Source organism: Tinamus guttatus, unplaced genomic scaffold (assembly GCF_059628265.1).
Source record: "Tinamus guttatus ecotype Peru unplaced genomic scaffold, ASM5962826v1 Tinamus_guttatus_pri_ptg000083l, whole genome shotgun sequence".
Lineage (NCBI taxonomy): Eukaryota > Metazoa > Chordata > Aves > Tinamiformes > Tinamidae > Tinamus > Tinamus guttatus.
The window spans coordinates 4,738,181-4,755,373 of NW_028288617.1; positions in this window are offsets into that span (position 1 = coordinate 4,738,181).

The following is a 17,193-nucleotide window of genomic DNA, read 5'->3' on the forward strand; positions in this document are numbered from 1 at the left end:
AAATGTAGATAGATTTATTCTACTGCAACTACAGACATGGAAAAAATCTTTCACCATTTTCTTCCTGCAAATTATTTAGTTACTAGAAAACTATAATATCCCCACCATTTAATCTTCTTATATTTAGACTTATTCTTTCCATTCCTTCACCTCCTTCTCTCAACTAAATTTTTTGAGAGTCAATTACTAGGCCCGCTACCCGGATTGGGGCATTGAAATGTGATGCCCCAAACCAGATATACTGTTTCCTTTGAGTCTCCATTATAACTGCATTTTGCTTCTTTTCTATAAGGTTTTATTTATTTATTTAGAATCATGGTAATGCCTTCAGACATCACTTAGGTTACTGATTTATTAACCTGTTACAATGGCATATTAAGCTCTCCATTCTCAAATTCCTTAATGGAAATATTGAATAAATCTTATTCTTCAAGGCACTCATTTTAATTACCTGTCTACTTAGATAGCAAACAAATGAGTATTATATTTTCAATTGGTTGTACATCCAATATATGATGGTTTTGTCAAACCATACCATCTTTAGTGTGCTTACTGAAATAGACACTGAAAAATATTCTATGGGTTAGCCCTTCCTAAAGTCCAGCGAAGGTCAGTCACATCTGTGTTTGCCCTTTTCCAGCTGGGCTAATTATCTGATCAATGAAAGAACCCCAAATGTGAATATCATTAATCTCTAAATCCATACGTCTAAATTTGAGGATGAGAGGATTTGTAGGAAAATGTATTTTAATTTTCAGGCCTTATGAATTCCTGCAAAAGAAAAGATGAAATCTTGGTGTGTTGAATTCTTCTCTATTAAAAACATCTCAAGAACATCAATTTCAACACCTTAAAATAGAACTTAAAAAAAAAAAAAGAGAATTAGTTACCAGATTAAAAGACTAACCTACTAATGAAAGTCAAGAGACCGTGCTTTCCTCTCTTTTTATTTCCAGGCTGTAAACAGGTTCAAATTCAAACTGAAAGGAAGCAAAAACATTTTTAATTTAACTTTCCTTTGTTTTTAATTTTTTTTTGGCCTCTGTTAAAACTTTGCTGAAGGGTATTCTCAATGATGTTTTAGGATCTGCTAGGTTGGTTTTGATTTTTAGTGAACCGAGTTACATAATTGTGAATAAGTGCATTTTAGTGAAAATATTGTCAATCTGATGTTTGTTCTCTCTTGACCTACTCCTTACATGTTTAAAATACTTGGAATGATTGCATGACAATTTAAGTTGAGATTTAAAGATTAAAACTTGACAGAATAGAAAAACCACATATTCAATTGAATATATATTTTCTTTCAATTTATGATAGAGCCAAGACACACTGAGAACAACAACAACAAAACAAACAAACAAACAAGACTTAGTTACTAGTCTCCCAAGTGCACACAGAGTAGAAAGGAAGTAAGAATAACACTGTCTGTTCCTTTTTACCTCCTTCCCAAATAGAAGGGTACCCCAAGATATTTATTAAATTGCAATGTGCTAATTAATAACACATAACAATTCCTTGAAAAGTAAAACCATTTTCTCATTGTACCTTTTATTTGAATTAGCTATATCTATACAATACAGCAACTAATTGCTATAGCTTGCAAAGATTACACCTTCCAAATTACTACACCATAGTTCTCAAAAATTAGAAGCTGTAGTCTTGACTGGTTTAGATCAGTTAATTCAAAGGACTTTGATGACTTAACTAGGGAATCTGCTCTATTTTAATATTTTTCTTATCCTTCACAGCAGTCAGAAATTTAACTAATTCACAGAGATATTCTGAACAGGGAATACATGATTAATTTAAAATACTAGTTAGTTGCCAGCTGTTCCAACAGTGTGTGAATATTGCCTTTTTCATGGAGCCCATGAGATAGCGGTCTTGTGATGAGATCTAAAACTGATGTTCTATACAGAAATATATCTAAGGATAAGATGTGAGACCTGGATAACAAATCATAGTGGCTGAGGTGTCTGTATATATTGAGAGGAAGAAAAGTTTTCTACCTAAAGGTGGTTAGAGTAAATGAACATGAATAATTAGATTTTTGCAGTCTGATTTGCAATATGGCAGCCTCCTATGAAAACATTTTAGAAGTGAAAAAGAATATACAACTTGACCAAACGTTTTCTTCCAGCACCATGCAGTCTTCTAATTAGCTCTAATAGAAGCTAGAATTGATCCAAATTATGTATTTCCACACGTATATTTTTGCTTGCTACAATTTTCTTAAATAAATCTGTACAGACTAACTTTAAAAAAATCAAAATATTTTAGAAACTTAATAATGTCTATATAATTTTCTAGCCTATTAAACGGAGTCAGGCTATAAAGAGCAACTGCATACATAACAGCTATGTAAGTCATCACCTGCTAAAGATCTGATGGTCAGCACCTTTATGTTATTACAGTTATTAGCCCAGTGGTTAATCAAATCTGCAAAGCACAGGTGGCTGCTTTACAAAAAGCTGTTTTACCTAGAGCAGCACAATAGGATAAGCACAAGCAGATAACAAGTCTGGTGTTCCTGGCTGAGGAACACATCAAGTCCTCTTGAACAGTCAGAATATTGCAATAGTGGAAGTAATGCATGATAATATGATTTTTTTTAATTATTTCTTAATATTTAATTTAAAACTCATATGGCATATTTTAGAAATTAATTTCTTTTCTGTGTCAATATGTGTCAAATATGATGCTTATATTCTAAGAATAATACTTGATTTAAAGGATAATACAGAGGATGTGTAGTATATAGAAAAATACAGATTCCATCAAAAGTAAAATCATTCTTGATAAATTCTGTCACAAAACAAGTGTTCAAAATACCATGAGAAACAAGAGAAGTTCTTTTTCAATGAGCTTTTCAAGAACTGAAGCAACTCACATAAAGATTAATATCATAAAAGGAAAACAAGGAGGAAAGTGGTATTTCTCTTCTCTTGATCACTGCTCATTAAGCTCTAATTTCCATAGACCTTAAGCTTAATTGAGATGATCAGTCATTCAGGTAAGCAATGCATATGCCATCTATAATCCTCCAGCAGGCCTCTACTCCTTCCTCAAATAAATAATAGCATTAAGATGGAAAATTCTGCCAAGAAAACAGAACTCTCAATAAAAGTGTTGATAAAGAAGACTAAGGGATGTGTCAGCAAGGCATCAGACAGGCAGGAACCTGGCTTCCTGTGTGACTGCTTCTTGAACTGCGGCATTTCAGATCTTGAGCTATGAAGAGTGACAACTACCCTCAAGCATTCTGAAGTAAAAAGAAAAAGCCTTCAGATCTGCAGTTCCTCCTTCTTGGGACTTTTTTTTTCTTTTTTTTTTTTTTTTTTTTTGATACTTTCTGTAGTCAATCAGTTTCTTAAGAGGATGAGAAAAAGTGTCATCAAGCCAAATTGTAGCAAGAGACTTCCAGCGTGACCTCTGACTGGTTGCTCCAGCTCTCATTAGCGCTTTCCTAGATGGCAGATGACTGGTGGCTGATGGCATAGGGCCTGGTAGCATATTTTCATGTCACTGTTCCTGTTTTTAAAACCAAGATGCGTTCAGCTTTGTTAAAACAAATCACTTAAAGCCTTTAAGTCTGCAAAGCACTTATGCAAATGTTTAATTTTAAACATGTGACTAGTACTATTAACTTTGATGGGAGTAGTCACATACCTAAAGGTAAGGACATGCTTAAGTGCTTTGCTAATAACGGTGAAGGAGGGGGAAAGAACACCCATGACCTCCATTTATGTTATTGCTTCATTTTTTTATATTTATAGGCTCTTTTATGGCATTCATCATCACACTATTGGAACATGTCAAGAATATTAATATTGCCATTCATTTGCCTTTGCTTGACAGCTGATGTGCTTCAGAAACAGAGAGGATCCTATGGAACAGTGGATAGCTTGTATGGACAATCGTGACAAGTTCTCAATATGGTTAGAAAATAATTATTATTAATACTTTCTCTCCTGACACATCTCTGAGACTTAAAATAATAGAGATTTGAACTTTAGTTTGCTTTAAGTTTTTCAAAATCCAGTTTCCTAATATACCTATATATGCGTGTGTGTATACATATATATGTGTGCATATATATGTGTATATAAACTAAGGAAATTCTTGCCGAAGAACAGGAACTTTTTAATGTTCCCTAAAATATCGAAGTAAAACAAAAGAAATTGTCATGCTTTATAAATGCTTGCTTAGAACTTATTAATTGCTGTGTAAATTCCTTCTTTGCCGGTTCAATGAATTGTATGTTGTAGATGCCAGCCTATTCTTGTTAGTATTAAGTGTAGGACCTATGCACCAATTCAAGAAATGTATATTATTATCAAGTATATTAGGAAGCAGATAGTAATATAAGATTATATCCATAACACCGGCCAGTTAATTTTGGAATCTGTAGTCTTTTATACTTTTTGTTTTGCTTCCATTTCCTCCTTTAGCTAATATTGGAAATGCAAATTTTAATGGTTGACAGTGCTATAGGCTGAAGAATGTAAGAAGCAGAGGGCTGAGTAAGAAGCAATGCCTAGACTCTGAGGTGGAAGTGCTGATTCTCTTGGGTGCTCTCCCTGAGCCTGGCCCTAATTCATTAATGACAGAAAAGATTACTTAAATGTGTTTTTTACAAATGTTATGAATTAAAACAAACAAGAATGAAATATGATGTAATTAATCACTTAGGCAGGATGATTACAAATTCCATCAAAATAATTGAAGGCTAAACTATATAGTTATCAAACTAATGCTGGTTTAGCAGAAATGTTTGTACTAAATTTGGACTTTTGGTCTTTATTTCTTTGTAAGGGTGAGACTTAAGGTCTTGGTATTTTCTATTGAAGTTTTCCAGCCATTTTGGTGCGGTTTACAGAATGCACTCCTATCTTTATGCTCCTATCCTTAAGTTAACTTGCGGACAAACTGGTGTAGACAGACTTGCATTTTACCTTTGCTTTGATATGTGAACTGACTGTATTCAAACAGTTGTCCTAACATCATGCTGTAACCTCAAATGTGTTGAGCAGTAGATGTTATTGGCTGTCATAAATGAGACCCCATCTCAACCTGTTAACCGTTTCTGAGGTGAGACTGCCTAATGGGTACTCAGGCTGGACAGCATAGGCAGAAGTAACCTGATATACCTGCATGAGTTCCTGTAGACCAAGTCAAGTTCTCACTGTGAGGTTTTATTTATCATGGTTACCCAAGCTGAAGTGTTAGATGCTAGTTTTGATGCTAGAGAGCATCAAAAAGTTGCATTGAGAAAACTTAGTGATAACTCGTAATTTTAACTATAAGAATTTCAGATTTTTATTGTTAGACATACACAAAAAGACTGCTACAGAAGTCCTAAGTTAACTACCATGTATCAGCTCCATTCAGAAAGTGTAGTTGAAGGTTATTCACTTCTGTTGTGTCATCTGTGCTACATAACATATTTATTCAATTTTTATATGTCTTAACAACTTTGAATTTAAACAACTTTTTTTTTTTTGTATACAATGATAAAAAATGCATGCTTTCTGAAGTGTTTGCTAAGAATGAGCAGCAGGTGTTTTCAAGCTGGTCTATTTCTAAAGTTGTGCAACATCAGGTTTCCAGGGTGACTCTTATTTTAGACTAGCAAATAGAACACTTTGGATGTTATCCCATTTGAAACCATTATGTATTAATACAAAAGGTCAGTCTTATCACACTCTGTGCAATACAGCATTCTACAGTGGATTAAAGATTGGAATATATCAAGCACTATTTTTAAATAATATTTTTTTCTTAATAGAAAGACAAGAAACTACGAACTTAACATAACCAGGGTGAAAGGTTGCAGTAAAGGCTTAAAATAATGCAAAATGGACCCTTAAACCTGCAATTAGAATTGTATCCAAGTAACACTGCTGTGATCTTGAATCCCAAAGAGTAATTCAGGAATCTCTTTTAATTCAAAGATTTTTATAAAGGATTTTGATTTGTTGTGTGTTGTTACATAAACAGGGGTTGTAAAGAAAATTTAGATAATGTAAACAGTTCGTGTTCTACTCAGTCTTAAAGTTGAATAGTACTTTAAATCTAATATTTTGTTGTAGAAACATTTCTAGTTAATATCTGTCGGATAATCAACACATGCCTGTCTTTGAATAGGCAAATAAAAACTATGAACACTTTTTTTTTTTTTTTTTTTAAGGAAACATGACAATTTAGATGCATTATTCAAACTGCAATCCATTGCATTAGGTCTTCTGTCATGCAGTCTTTCTGTTAATATGATGCCTAAACATAAAAACATGTTTTAGTAATATTATCAGAGGGCATTGCCATGAAATTTTGGGGACCTATAGATGTTACCCTATCCTTTAAAGGTTATTTTGGTGTTAGTATTTACTGCAAAGATCTTATTTTCTCATTCAGACCCTACTCTTCTAATGTATGATGTGGTATTTAATGAAATGAGATGTGCACAATCTCTTATTTTAAAGATTATTAGACTCATTAAACAGTCTGGTGTGATGTTTTGCTGTACTGAATCCTATAATAACCAATACCATATAGCCTCTCAAAATTGTTTTCGAAGATGCTGCACAATTTATAATGAATAAGATATATATTATATTGGAAACATAAATATTAGATAAATATAATCTAATTTTATTATAAGTGAATCCTGCAAAAACAAAAACCTTAAATAAAAGTTTACTCAGGAAAGTCAATTATATTATAATGCTTTCTTTTATATATTCTGAGGAGGTTTTTTCCAAAGCAATGCCAATATCATGCCTTTCTGGAGTGTTGTACACAAGAATACAAGTTTCTGCTGCAAATCTTATCTTCATGCTACTATGAGTAGTGTCTAGTATATATCAAGAGTTCAAAATGAGTAGATTATGCAGTTCTTGTTTTGTTTGGAGAAGTAAGGTAGATAAAATACTAGACCAAACTAGTTATTCCAAGCCATTACAGGTCATCCCTCCTCGATTTTATCTCTGAGGAGCTGAATGCCCATACTGATGTAGTTCTTGGACTTTTTTTTTTTTTTTTTTTCTGTAATAGGCTAGAGATATGCAATAATGATTGCACTGAAAAATTGTTGCATGCTCCAAAACAAGAAATATTCCTGCTACAAATTTTTTTCTCCTGTTTTCCATCAAAAGTTTGCTGCTACGCATTATCCACATTTCCATTCTAAGTACTGATGGGTGAGTAAACAGTTAAGAACTGAAACCACTGAAATGCACAAACTCTGCCAATGTTGCAGAAAAGTGATGGAGAAACTTTGGGTTTTCCCCAACAACAAGATAGGGAAGGGGGAAGTCTTGTGGAGGCAGGGCAGTCTTGCTTCGCTAAAATTGTGAACAATACCCAGCTTGCTAAAGAACTGATACACTTGCAAAACTCTCAATAAGGTACCGAAACTCATGTTGCTGAGGGTACAAAGAGCAGATTCCCTTATGGAACTTGACTGAAGATTCTGGAAGGATCACTTTTTGAGGATGACCATAGCACAGTCACGTATTCCTTCCCTAAGGGTATAAAAGACGGAGTCTAGCATTGACGAATGAGTTAAACAGGGATCAGGAATGACACCTGACAAACTCCTCTGGCTGGACCATGAATATCCTTCTTCTCCCATTACCTACAATGCTGTGCTAAAGTATATAGGGGCTGAGAGGCCCCTATACACTCTTATACTCTCATGGTGCCCAGAGTGAAGAAACACTACAGCATTTTACTGGGACAAGCACTGTAGTCCATTTAGTTGTGCTAATTGGTAATTTCTGTTTAATAATTGGTAAGCCCATTCCTATAACAATTGTGCTGGTTAATGGTGAATGTTGTTATCACAGAGATCTTGCACTGGTGAATAAAATCAGCTAAGTATAGCCCAGTGGTTGTTGTCCATCTGGATTATTTTACTGTCTCCTTTAATGAACTAGCATGACACGTACATCACTATATCATGCGAAGGCACCTGCAGCATAGTCATGAAATAGCACCTAGTAAAGGAGCAGTATGATAAAGTAAACTTTATTAGGCAAATTTCCAGATTTACACAGATAGAAGTTATGCAATTGAACCTTCATGCTCATATCTATTTATACAGTTATTTAATTTTTATAAATCTCTGAAGAGCTGAAGGTTATAACAGCTTGTTGTTTTGAGAGTATAAGGAAAAACAATGTTGAAGAATATAAACAGAGAGTGATGTTCAAGGATAGGTCTGAATAGAACAGGATTTGTAGGGGTATGTTATACTTTTTATCCACCAACTAAAAAGGTGAAAAAACACAAAATATAAATAGATTAGCAAGCATGGAACTGAACTGACTAAATGTGGAATTTATATGCAGTCTCTTTCAAGACTATAAAACTGTAAACATCTTTCTGATACTCCAGGCTGACCTTCTCTTTAACAGCATAGCTTGCTCTCAAACAGAATGCATCACACCTATGAAAGATAAGAAGCCTTGGATGATAAATCCCATTGCCAACCAAATTTGCACTCTCTTCAAATAAGAACGCCAAATATGTTTGGCGAGATTGCTTCTCCCTGATGTTGTGCATTTGACATTAATAATGTTGTAAGATATTTCTTGTCCTTGATGCATATTTTTAAAAAATCTTTAATGCCAGTTTAAGTGGCATTGAAATGGAACGATTGCTATGCCCTCCTTTATTCTGACAGTGTGATATTCATCTGCTGTTACTATTTGGAACAGTGACTTCTTTTGGAAATTTCAACAACAAAGAAATCATGCAACATTACATATTCAATAGCATTGTGTATTAACGGCTTTAAAACTAAGGCCATAAATTTGTATCTATCTAGTGACTTTTATGCATGCTTAAGAAGAGAAAAAGTGCATTTCTATTTCTTGGACAAGTTCTTTTCTGTAGGGAAAGATTTTGGCAGTTTTATAAGACCATATATTCTGTTCAGAGTAATCCATTTTACTCAGGATAGACTACTTCTTTCGGGTCATAGCTATTATTCAGGGAGCAAGAGAGTCCAAATTTATAAATACAGGACTTGAGTATGACTACAAAGTTTAAGTATTCTGTACAATTAATTAGTACAAGCACAAAGTATATACTTTACATAAGGAAATACAGTACCCATGTTTTGTTATAAAATATTACCTATGGGATATCATGTAGACAATTTATGGTTTATATTGATAAAAAAAAAAGTAATAAGAAGTGAGAAATACTTGAGACTTGAATTCTAAAGACATAATTACATGTTGCCTATTCTAGTGACCAAAGAATTGCGAAGTGAGCCTAAAGCATCTTGCAGTCCTTGAACTGAATTAAATCAATCAGTGTGGGAACAGCATTTGCTGTTGGCAAAGTTTGCCTATGTTCAGAACAGACAAAATGCTATATTCAGCAGTTCAGAATTTTGATATCTTTAAACAGGAAAACAGGTGGAGATAGAAGCAAGAGCTATTAATCTAGTAGGTAGGATAATAAAATTCAGGTATGTGAGGCTAAAGCTAGGCAATTTCAAAATTGAATCCCTTCTTTTCTACCTTTACAATGAAGATAATAAAAAGAACTATTTAACAAACATCATAGTATATTCTCTCTGATTGGGATTTTTGTACAGTCCAACAGAAAGTAGGAATTGACATTCTGGCCTGTGCTATGAGGGAAAATAAGAGCATCACAATCCACTGCATAGAGTTTTAAATTTCTCCTTAAGAGGGTGTTTTCAAGAACATGAAGTAGTACAGCTGTGACTTGAGATTGTTAGAAATGGGACTGAGGATTGCAGTGGATCTGACACATGTAAATATAGAAAATAATGTCAGAATTCAGTAGCAATGTCAGCACATGAAATATAGTCAGCTGAGTACGCTTATTTCAATATTTCTCTCTCTCTCTCTCTTTATATACATACGTATACATATTTATTTTCTCTAAAATACCTATTCCCCCCTTGCAGGGGAAAAAAATAATGTTACTGGGACCTTGATTCATGACCTATAGTCAGTTAAGTCTAAGGAAGGTTTTGCTTGATATTACTATTACTATTTTTCAAAAGTACCAGAAATACCAATTAAACTAACCTTATCTTAAGGCAAGTAACTATTTTTTTTTCTAGCATTCTACTTCTGATTAGAAAATTAGCCTCAGAAGTAGTGCTTACTTTCTCATCCTTACAAAAAACAGTTTATAATTTGTTGTGTTAGTGATCTGCTTTTAGTATTGCCTCTGAGATATACCTGTATAATCAATGAAGTTGCAAACTAGGGAACTCTTTTTTAAAAATGTGCTTATTGGAACTCTATGACAAAGTTTTCTTTTCACTCTGATTCCCTACAAGGAAACAGGAACATGATGGATATATTGTAAAATCACTGAGAATATTTTCAGCTATCCAGTAGTAACCATAAAATGATATTGGTTTCCTGCTCTGAATGAGCTGACATTTGACAACTGTTGCTTTTGAACTAATTGCCATGATAGCAGGTTGATAAGACGCACTTAAAGGTTCAAGTGTAGATCCAGTTATGCTCAGGAGAAATGAGAGTAAGAAGATCTTCTTTTAGCAAGTCTAGCTTGTTAGCATCTGCAGATGTTAATTTTTGGTGTCTTTGCATAACTAAAGGTAGGTACTTTAATTTTCTATAATATTGTCTAACTCTATACGTACCTTTGTTTTTTCCATTCCATTCATGGCTTGTGATTGGACAGGACATTATTTATTTATTTGTTTGTTTGTTTATCACTGGAGACAGGAAGCGGAAAAAAATATATCATAAAAAGAACCTGAAACCAAAGGCCCCAGGCAGAAGGGAGCTTAAATGGGCTACTGTTAGATAAACTCCCCCCTAAAAATATGTTAAGAGCTTTAGCAGTATGCTGGCACATCGCTGTCCCAGAGAATGCTGTGGATTTTCAAACTAGAATTAAGAGGGCCAGTCTGGACTTAGATATTTGACAGTTTAAATGCAAGCCAAGTTAGGGTCAAGTCATTGGTTCTGGCGTACACATAATGATTAGAAGATGTCCTAAGTTTGCTTTTCCATGCAAGATCTAAGGTTATTGCTGTACAAAGATACACTATCCTTTTACTGTTACTGATTTCAACATAAAATTAGAATAATGCTGCATTTATCCAAGACAGAAGGAGAGGCTGAGTTGATTAACAGTCAGATGTATTTTCTTGGAGGAGGTATTTGTTTTGATTCATCAAAGTGCATGTCCTATATGGAGCTACTAAATACCATTTGGACAGAGTGATATGTTCTGAAGCAGCAATAGACAATCTTTCAGTCCATTGATCAAAGCGTTTAAAGTTCCCATTTCAAGATAGTTGAAAGAATAATAATTATCGAACAATGAAACTAGTCTGTTTCTGCAGCTTTCTTTTTCACCAGTGTGGGAATATTGAATAACCTTCCGTGTCCAGAGTAACAGAGACACAAGAGTAAAGACCATACATTACTTCTGCTGCTTCTTTAAAAATGCTTTCTCCTTCATATGATCCCATTTTATGACCAGTGAGAATTTGATTTTAAATACTGAGAATGTATGGGTAGTTACGTGTGGAGACATAAGACAGTGGTGATCTCATGCTAGCTCACTGAAAATCAGAACAATACAAGCAATTATTTAAGAGAAAACACTTCACCAACAAGAAATGTTACAACTGTGAAGTTGCATTTATCATCAGGGAGGCTAAAAACTCTGTAATTACATCTTCTTAGCATGATGACATGCAATGTGAATTTTATGATATGAGAAGATGATTTATGATGCTCATCTATACTAAGCCCTGTAAGTTCAAGTGAGACACTCTGTAATATCCACTGTGAATGCAGAACGACTTGCCCTAGAATTGCTAGCTACAGCAAAATTCAGTCTTTGATTCTGTATTTTTATATCTAAATTAAGACCTGTGATATCTTACCTTATGTGAATCCTGTGGGTCCAATATATTCTCAGGAAGAAAAATGAGTATAGGAAGGAAAATGAATTATGAACTTGTGGCAAATACTAGAAAATTCCAGAAAAATGCTATGTAGTCCGTACAGCTAGAACATGAGGAGAAGGATACATAGGACTTTGGAGACCAAGGACTTCTTTTGGTATTCAAAACTTAATGATGTCCACAAACATCTACTATCACAACAGTTAAAGCATCTGAGAATTGGAAGACTTATCATCACTCATCTAAGAAGACACTACAAAACAATTGCTAATTTATTTCTGTGACAGAAAGCTTCAGACATTTAGATAGAGGAGTCTTAGCTGAGGAAAACTCAGTGTTGGTCTTAATGGTGCTACAGAATTCTTTGGTTGTACAGAATAAACACAGTGTTCATTTTGGCTAATGAAACAAGGAATCGGAAACTACAGCCTCATGCAACAATGAAGAAGGGGTTAGAGTGGTAGTACAGAATATACTTGTACATCTGATAAGTACATTTATACTTAATTTTTTTCCTATACCCATGTCAATATTTTTGGACAGAAGATGACAGAACTGAATGTCCTTGTCCTTGCAGTGCTCTGAGACATTTCTGTATTTATTTATTACTTAAATGTGTCATATACTCACTCAAAATGATTAGAATGCTATGTATGTTTTCTTCCTGATTTTACTATAAGATTCTATTTTTCAGAAATAAAACTACAAATAATGTCTATATGGAATAATTACTGCTTAGCACTATTTGCAAGATGTGAACATACTGTTGTATTTTGGTGAATTTTACCTACTTAAATTGGTATTTCCTTTCGTGTAGATCTAACAGAACATTCAAAATAAATGTTAACCCAAATTCAAAACCCACCTCAGTGGCCCAGCTCAGTCATACATATATTTAAATATGTTTTTAACTTGATGTACATCTTTAAGTAAGTGCTTTGACAACAAATAAAAATCATTCAGCTTCATGAACTTACATGTTTTCCCGTGAAGTGCACACTCAATAGCATTTAGAATCTGGCCAAATATTTCTGATACATTAAGTCAAATTATTAGGTGATGTTATGCATATTGACATCAATAAAATTGCAATATCTATTTAACCACTTGCTTAAAAATCAGTTTTGAGTTTCTTGGGTTAGACAATTTGTATTATGGACAAATGATCCTATGCAGGTGGGTGAAAAATTGATTGGGTTGTCATGTTCCATTAGATTGTCAATGGTATGGTTGGACCCGATGATCCTGAAGGTCCTTTCCAACCATAATGATTCTATGATTCCAAGTGCAGTATTCAATCATCTGAGCTGGTTACAAGTGGAGTTCCTCAGGGATCCTGTCACCTATCCTGTTTAACATCCTTATTGGTAATCTAGAGGAAGACAAAATACACCTTCTACACATAACAGCAGATGTGAGGAGAACAGGAACCTAATAATTTCAACAAGACAAAAAACAAATCCTGTACCTGAGATGATAAACTAAATCACTGCAATAACTAGGATGAGAACAAACTGCAGGGCAGTTATGATTGACTGGTGGTAATGATTCTGTGTGGAAATAGCAATGATAAGATAGGATGAGTTGGAAAGTAGACATTGCAGTAAGCCAGCTAGTACTTATTGCATTTTAATATGTGATGTTCAGGTGCTGCCCAAAATGTATATCTGCAGTCATCTAGAAAAAAATGTGAATGGGAAATAAAAAGCACTGGGAAGATATGCACTCACTAATAGCTTGCTTTACTTTTGATAGTAAATTATTATGAAGCAAATCAAAAAAGTGAAAGAGAGCAAAAAATCATGAAACATTTAACCCAAAAACTTTATTTCACAAAGTTATAAGCATCTGAAAAAAAACCCTAATAGGACGTTTCTCAACTATAACTGTAAAGTTGCTAAGTAAAAAATTAATTCTGTTCTTGTACTACCATAAAACAGCAATAGTTCATTGTGAAGTCAAGTTTAAAAAGTAACTTCTAATCATACAGCACAATTTTTCCTACTCTGACCTTTTCTACAGTGTGCCATAAGTATCTTTGAGGAATATGGAGCATGTGCACAGCATTACTCAGGAGATGATGGCTAACACCTCTAAAAAGATGATATTACTTTATAAATCTGTGAACTAGACTTTTTGTGAACTTTGTGTCTTTGAAAAAGTTGAGTACAGAATTTCTGAAAAGTATTGATAGTCTATAAATAAATACTTAACTTTCTTGTGAGAGAAAAAGGTATAGCCAAAATTGCTTATAAAGTGTTTGATTTTCAAACTGATATTCTAAAGTTACAGTAACATTATTATTTGTATTCAAATAACGCCTATAGACCCAAATAACTGGACTAGATGGTCTCTAGAGCTCCCTTCCAACCTTAACCATTCTGTGATTCTGTGATCTGTGAAATAAAGCTGAGGTTTTTGTTGCTCTAGACAAGGATCAAAGACTTTATATGGAACAATCTAATTCTTTCCGTGAAGAGAAAAAAAATGAGAGGAAATATTTTCTGAATGCAGGTAGTGCACAGAAATCAGGTGGTTTCTACAAGAGCTTTGCATTTAGTTCTCTCGAGTTCTAGTTTTCCATAGTCATTTGCATCTTTCATTACCTTCTTTGCTGATTTCAGACTTCCAGTAAATTCTCAAACCTTCTGCTTCTTCCTGGGTCACTGGCTTACCAGCTGTCAGCCGTGGACTAGCAGACCTCTGTGGAAAAGTTGCCATTCAAAGGGAGGATTTCAGGAATAGTTGCATGCACTGGCCTGAACTTAATTAATTCTCTAAGCTATGTCTTTCCTCAGTGATGTGATCCTAGTTAACTGTCAAGCAACTTTTGAACAGTTAACACTTTTCAGCACAGTAAGTTGCACTCAGTACAACTTTGCAACAATCGAGCAAGTTGTACTTGCTCCATACTCAGCTGCTTATAGTAGAGGCTTCTTGAATGTAGATATAGGAGGCTAAAGCCTAATAAACATCATCAAAGGAAATAAACATCATCAATCAAATTAAATATATATATATAGAGAGAGAGAGAGAGAGAGGAAGACTTAAACAACAAAGTCAAAATAGTTGGGAGTCGAAGCAGCCATGTGTTTTTTACTCAGCTAATCCAGCTAACACTGTTAGGTTTTAAATCTACTGTAGCTTTAAATCTCAAATAGCTAGGTTTTATTCCTAGGCTGGAAGTGACAAACATTAATAAAAAACACCTATTAAATAAATTACAAATATTTGTCTGCTCCTGAAAAGTGCTTATATGTTTTTTTTCCTCCTTGAAAAATATGTTAGCTAGCAAAGATTTTAATCTTTACATTTTTAGCAGTTTGTACTGTTGTTCAAAACAGTAACAGAAAAGATTGTTCAAAAGGCCTTTGAATCTGACTGTGAGAAAACATATGTCAGGACACAGGAATAAAAAGAATTAGAAGAGGATTCAGTAATGTCCATGCTCTGAAGGGTACCTTCCAAGTGCATCACAACATCAGGGTTATACAAAATGCTGTTTTGTTTGCTCAGAGTCTATCTCATTACGCTGAAATCAGTAAGAAAAACGTTATTTTCCTTGTTATCTTGTTCCTTGTTATATAACACCTGAATTTCAATTCTTGTTACTGCAATCTGCCATTCCTCAGATAGATGTGCTCTGGTCAATTTTCCGATTCCGGTTTTCCCATAAGTAGTTATTCAGTATTCTAGTTAGATAACTCATTTAATGCAAAAACATAGGCTTGTATATGTCTATAACTCCACATGTAAACTGCAAAAAAGATGCATTTTGAAGATGCAAAATCCAACTCTAATATGCTAATTTGCTGTGATGAGAATCAGAATTTCACACTTTTTTCTTTGCTGCTCTTAAGCTAAGGGTTCTTTGGAGACATGATAAAGATAGGTCATTTGGTAAGCCAACATCAAAAAGCAACTATGCTGCTTCTGGAGAGATGTAGAGAAGCTAAACAGAAGATTATTCTACACCAAGGAGTTAGTGACTGCGTAACTGTTGACGTGAATGGGCACAGGCCTGTGCTGTGCTGTATATATCACTTGGTCACCGGATGAACTAAGCCAAATAAGTGTGACAGAGGTGCTTGTATGTGGTTCCCACTTGGCACCTGGTAATTGTGCCACCTGCATGCATCTTATCTTGAAGTGACTGTTATGTTTCCACATTCTGCTTGACAGCAGGAATGATGAATAGAGTTGTTTACTTCCAAGAAGATCCTGTAAGAGCTATAAAAACTTCAGTGCTGTTGAACTTCACCATGGGCAGTTTCCGTATGTCATGTTGTACCCTGACTACATGTCTGTCAGATGCCACATGACTTGGGCCTTACAACATTGGAAGAGACGTAAGATTATCTATCCTTTTTCCTTTCTGTGTTACCTGCTATAAATGGTATTAATCAAAGCCTTATGGAGTCTGGGTGCCTTTCGTAATGGAATCCATAATGAACTCTTGCTCTGGTGCATTGCATATGGCATAGCTGGCAGGCTCCCTGTGTGAAATGCCCTTCTAGGAAAAAAAAAAAAAAAAGAGTAAAGAGTAGAATGGGATCCTGTCTGACATTACAAGCCATCATGGGGCAGTGTTTGCCCCTGTTGCCATTCACTCTGAGCTCGGAAACTGAAAGAGTTGCCTGGATGCGGTACTCAGCTGAAATATTAGTTTTTCTCCAAAAACAAGGAGTGGGGAAAGATAAAAATGGCAAGACTGTTGTTGTATTTGTTTGTTTCTAACATGCGTGAAATGAGCCTAGGAATGTTTTCAGCAGTTAGAAGAGTTACAAAAGACTAATAAGATATGGGAAGAACTAGTGAGGGTATCCCAGCAACAAGCAGTGCTGGCTGAGGAGCATGTTGGTTGCTGCGCTTTCTGGGGGAAGGGTGGGCTGCGTGTGGTTTGTAAAGCAGCAGGTACAAGGCAAAGATTGGGATGCCACAGCGTGCGACCATTAATTATGAGGAAAGCCCCTGGGAAATCACATCATCCGATCTCAGTGTGAGATTACACCCAGGGAGAATTGAAGACCATTGATGAAACAGACAGACAAAAAACAGCAGTGTAACTGGGGCAATGGCTAATGTGATTTGATGAGTGAGTGAGTGAAATAAACAAATAAGGTAAAAGCTGTAATCCTATTTAAGTGGGGCCTTCAACAGGAGATTGTGTGAATATGTGTGTGTCAGTGTGCTATTTAAGTTGGCAAATATATATATATATATTATACAACATATACAGATATGTATTA